Here is a 6,000-nt window from a genome sequence, read left to right as displayed (position 1 = left end):
TGGCAGGTTTGGGCCTGGCTTCTTTACCACATCCTGTTTTTTTCAGGGGGTCCTTGCGATCTGTGTCTTCGGAAACCAGTCCTGCCGAATTATCTCAATATGAAAATAGTCTTAGCTTTTGAGGAGAAGCCTACAGTTCTAATTGATAGTCATATTTCCTGGTAATAATGTTGTAATCAACATCTTTGTATATTCCTTAAGAGCTTAAATACTTAAAAAGGGTGCTGTGTCCACCCTGAAGAGGATCACTGAGACTTTACTCATCTCTGTCCTGTATGGTAAAAGAAATATAAAAGCCTGTTATTCCAGCAAATTTAGTTTTTAATTAAGAGATCAAGGCCTGGCTCAGGGGCTCACATCTGTAATCCCAGCACTGTGGGAGATCAAGACGGGCAGATCACCTGAGGTCAGGAGTTCTAGACCAGCCTGGCCAACATGGTGAAACCCCGTCTCTACTAAAGATATAAAAATTCGTTGGGCATAATGGCACACGCCTGTAATCCGAGCAACATGGGAAGCTAAGGCAGATGAATTGCTTGCACCTGGGAAGCAGAGGTTGCAGTGAGCAGAGATGGCACCATTGCACTCCAGCCTGGGGCAAGAGCAAAACTATCTCAAAATAAATAAATAAAAGATAAAAGATTGTGGAAACCAAGGTTCTTTTGACATCTCATAGTGGCTGCCCTTAGAGACAATAGATGACAAATGTTTTCTACTCAGACCTTTAAAAGGTGCTAGACTCTGAGTTACCACCAGTAACACTCAAGCCTGGATGATGGAGGAATTCTCAATCTCAAAAACAAACACACACAAAAAAACACCTCTGATCCGCGAGTTTTCAGTGAGACTGATTTGAGTAATAATAAAACTCTAGTCTCCTGCACAGCCAGCTCTGTGTGAATTACTCTTTCTCTACTGCACTTGCTCTGAGTTACTCTTTCTCTATTGCAGTTGCCCTGTCTTGATATAAATCAGCTCTGTTTAGGCAGCAGGCAAGGTGAATCCCTTCGTTGGTCATAATGGAAAGTAATGGATATAGAGGGTTAAATAAAACCCATCTGATGAGAATTTATGGCTTACAGGACATGACTCCCCAGACCCCTTAGGAATTTGGGCAAGATAAAAAAAGAGAAAAATCAGAGCTTAGACCTCATCTCTACCTGCCTATCTATCTGTCCATCTATTCATCTAGCCATCCATCTATCCATCATGATCTATCTGCTTCCAAGACCTGAAAGGCTAGTAAAGGTAATCAAAATATCCTTCTTCGATGTATTTTGAGATGGCTGCTTCTGCAAACAGAAGCAGCCTTGCAAAGTGATCTTTTATTATCATTATTATTTTGAGACTGAGTTTCACTCTGTCCTCTAGGCTGGAGTGCAGTGGATCTCCACTCACTGCAACCTCCACGTCCTGGATTCTAGCGAGTCTCCTGCCTCAGCCTCCCGAGTAGCTGGGATTACAGGCACCCACCACCACACCTGGCTATTTTTTTTTTTTTTTTTTTAGTAGAGATGGGGTTTTGCCCTGTTGACCAGGCTGGTCTTGAACTCCTGACCTCAGATGATCCACCTGCCTTAGCTTGAGCCACCGTGCCTGGCCCAAAGCAGCGTTTTGTCAGGGAGATTTGTATCTGTAGTAAATCTTCATTGCTGCAGTCTGGCTTTCTCTGAGGCCCTCCCTTGTCCAGATCTAGGAAAGAACTGAGAGTCTGACACCCTGAAGGTCTGAAAGAAGCATTTACCATCTTTTTCCTCCAGGGATTGCTACCTGTGAGGTTTCATCTACGTAACAAGACCACCTTTGCTAGCCAGGCCTCCTCTTCTCCCCTTCCCATAGCCTGTTTTGCCAGGATCCAAGCCCGAAATCTTCTTGTAACCTCAAGATTATATGTGAGCTGCTGCAGCTCTTTGTGGGGTCGGAGTGCTCCCTCTGTCGACCTCCCTCATGGACATGTTAATAAATTAGTATGCCTTTTCTTCTATTCCTCTGCTTTGTGTGGACTAAGCTCTGATGTTTTCATCTTGCCCAAATTCCTACCTAAGAGGTCTGTGGAGTCATGCCCTACAAACTATAAATTCTGGGAATATAGGTGTGAACCATTACACGCAGCCTTCTAACCATTTTTAAGTGTACGGTTCAGCAGTGTTTTTTTTTGTTTTTTTTTGTTTTCCGAAGATGGGGTCTCCCTGTGTCATGTGGGGGCGCAATCTCGGTTCAATGCGACCTCCGCCTCCCGGGCTCCAGGGATCCTTCCACCTCAGTCTCCTGTGTAGCTCGGACTACAGGCACACGCCACCATGCCCAGCTAATTTTTTTTTTTTTTTTTTTTGTATTTTTGGTAGAGGCAGGTTTCACCATGTTGCCCAGGCTTGTCTTGAACTCCTGAGCTCCAGCAATTCGCCCTCCTCAGGGAGGCTGGGATTCCACCTCTCCCGGCCCAGTGTTGCTAACTATACTTACATTGGTTGGTGACAGATCTCTAGAGCTTTTTCATCTTGTGAAACTGAAGCTTTTTTTTTTTTTTTTTTTTGAGACAGAGTCTTGCTCTGTCTGGAGTGCAGTGGTGCAATCTCAGCTCACTGCAACTTCCTCCTCTTGGGCTCAAGTGATTCTCTCCTGTCTCAGCTAGCTGGGACTACAGGCTCCCACCACCACGCCTAGCTAAATGTTGTAGTTTTAGTAGAGACGGGGTTTCACCATGTTGGCCATGATGGTCTTGATCTCTTGACCGAGGCACCCCTCAGCCTCCCAAAGTGCTGGGATTACAGGTGTGAGCCACGGCGCCCAGCCGCAAAACTGAAACTCTATACTCATTGAATGACAACTGTCAATGTCCCCCTCCCTCAGCCCCTGACAGCCCTCCTTCTACATTCTGGTTCCTTAACTTTGACTGTTCTAGACAACTCAGGGAGGTGGGATCATGCAGTATTTGTCTTTTTAGGACTGGCTTATTTCACTTGGCATAATATCCTCCAGGTTTGCCTATTTTGTGGTGTATGACAGAATCTCCTTTTTAAAGGTTGAATAATATTCTGCTGTGTGTATACCACTTATTTCATAGCATATGACAGAGTCTCCTAATATTCTACTGTTTGTATATACCACATTTTCTTTTTAAAAATACTTTCTTTTTTAAACTTTTTGTTTGTTTGAGGCAGAGTTTTGCTCTTGTTGCCCAGGCTGGAGTGCAGTGGCTCCATCTCGGCTCACTATAACCTCTGTCTCCCAGGTTCAAGCAATTCTCCTTTCTCAGCCTCCTGAGTAGCTGGGATTACAGGCATAAGCCACCACGCCCAGCTAATTTTGTATTTTTAGTAGAGACAGGGTTTCCCCATGTTGGTCAGGCTGGGCTCCCAACCTCAGGTGATTCACCCGCCTTGGCCTCCCAAAGTGCTGGGATCACAAGTGTGAGCCACCACGCCTGGCCTATTTTTTGAACTTTTATTATAGGTGCAGGGGAACAATGGACAGTTTGTTACACACATGATGAAAACTATACTGTGATTTTTTTCATCTTGCCCAAATTCCTATCCAAAGGGTCTAGGGAGTCATGCTCTACAATTATAATTTCTTTTAAGATGGGTTTTATTTAACCTTATATATCATGACTTACTTTCCAACCTTACTCTGGCAAAGCGTTATGAAACAACGAAGAAAATAAAAATATTTTACCTCAAAACATGTTTCTTTGTCATATTTTGAAATGGCCCTGCAAAAGCTGTCCTGTGTGAGGGAAAATTTGCATCTGTAAAGAATATCTATTGGCAGGTGGAGGAGGGTGTGGTGGTTTAGGCCTGTGATCCCAGCACTTCAGGGAGACCAAGGTGGGCAGATCACAAGGTCAGGAGTTCAAGGCCATCCTGCCCAATATGGTGAAACCCCGTCTCTACTAAAAAATACAAAAATTAGCTGGGCATGGTGGCTTATGCCTGTAATCCTAGCTACTTGGGAGGCTGAGGTAGGAGAATTGCTTGAACTGGGACCTGGGAAGCAGAGGTTGCAGTGAGCCAAGATCGCACCACTGCACTCCAGCCTGGGCTACAGAGGGAGACTCCATCTCAAAAAAAAAAAGAAAGAAAATTAAACCCCCTACTGCTAACCACAATCCTATCTAGACCACAGGCACCGTATGGGGGAACCTTATCCCGGAAGTCATTGTTCTTGCTCAACCTCTCAAGACCCCTGTCTGGTCACATCCCCCACGCTTGCTAAATCAATCATGACCCTCTCACAAGTGTGCCTCTTACATCTCTTAGATTGTGAACCTTTAAAAGGGCCAGGATTTTCCTTGTCGGGGAGCTCGGTTGTTGAGGTGTCTGTGCCTGCTGCAGCTCCCAGCCGAATAAAATTACCACTTCCTTCCTTATTCGGTGTTCCAGAGGTTTGTTTGTGGCTGCCACTGCCTCAGGCCAACACGATGAAACCCCCACTCTACTAAAAATAATAAAATTAGCTGGGCATGGTGGCGGGCGCCTGTAATCCCAGCTACTCGGAAGGCTGAGGCAGGAGAATCGCTTGAAGCTGGGAGGCGGAGGTTGCAGTCAGCCGAGATCATGCCATTGCACTCCAGCCTGGGCAACAAAAGCAAAACTCCATCTCAAAAATAAATAAATAAAAATAAACGATTTCCTCAATTTATAAGTCACCACATCAATATATTCAATGTGGATTATTTTATTTCTTCCATGATGGGTCATGGAATGCAGAACCTTTAATAACAAAAGCTTTAAGGACTCAGGAAGGACAAGGCGGCCGTCCTGGTTCTCCAGGAGTCCATGCTTAACACTGGACTCATGTCCTCTGGAATGCCCTTTGTTTTTGCAATGTGGGTGCATAGCACTGATACCCAATGGGTTATCATAGGTAATTGGACTTAGACCATTGAGTTCATTCAAATTGTATATAAAAATAATTTTAGTATGGGCCAATTTAGCATGATAATCTGGCAAAGTATTTTTTGGTATGTAATTCATTTTTGTTTTACTTGTGTTAGTAGTTTTATAAAACTGTCAGTTTTTGTTTTTTGTGTTTTTTGCTTTTTTTTTTTTTAATTGAAGCTACAAGAATTCTTACCCAGGAGTTACAGGAATTCTTGCGGAATTGGAGAATTCTTGGGGAATTCTTACCCATGATATGACATTTTAAAATGTATTTACTTTTCTATGACATGATTTTAAAGTTATTAGAAGCCTGTATTCAAGAGTGCTTTTCGGAGTCCTTTCCATCCTTTTACGAATCTTTTAAAAGATACCATCTTCTAGGATTTTGCATGCTCGTAAAGTTTTCAGAAACTGCATCAGCCTTAAGCAATTAACTGTGGAAATGACTTTAAATAGTTATAGTTTTTATTTATTTATTTATTTATTTTATAATTTGAGACCAAGTCTCTCTCTGTTGCCTAGGCTGGAGTGCAGTGGTGTGATCTCGGCTCGCTGCAACCTCCACCTCCCGGTTCAAGCGATTCTCCTGCCTCAGCATCCCGAGTAGCTGTGATTACAGGCAACCACCACTACGCCCAGCTAATTTTTTTGTATTTTTAGTAGAGATAGGGTTTCACTATGTTGGCCAGGCTGGTGTCGAACTCCTGACCTTGTGATCTGCCCACCTCAGCTTTCCAAAATGCTGGGATTACAGGTGTGAGCCACTACGCCCAACTGTTTTTTGCTTTATTCAATCAATTTTGTGGGCACCTCTGCTCCATAGAGTTTCACCTTATTTATTTGAACACATATTAGATACTGAGAAGGGACAGAGGTTACCTGGACTACAAAATAATCCAGTGATTCTAGACTCAACAGGGACTCCTTCAATAGAGCATTACTGATTTTTAATTTCTTGGTGCTGTAGAATAAAATCCTTCCTAGTTTGTTTTTTTTTTTGAGATGGAGTTTTACTCTTGTTGCCCAGGCTGGAGTGCAATGGTGCGATCTCGGCTCACCACAACCTCCCCTCCTGGGTTCAAGTGATTCTCCTGCCTCAGCTTCCCGAGTAGCTGGG

Source organism: Aotus nancymaae, unplaced genomic scaffold, assembly GCF_030222135.1.
Source record: "Aotus nancymaae isolate 86718 unplaced genomic scaffold, 86718_ANA_hifiasm-v0.15.2.pri h1tg000076l, whole genome shotgun sequence".
NCBI classification, from domain to species: domain Eukaryota; kingdom Metazoa; phylum Chordata; class Mammalia; order Primates; family Aotidae; genus Aotus; species Aotus nancymaae.
Note: the sequence above shows the minus strand (reverse complement) of the source record.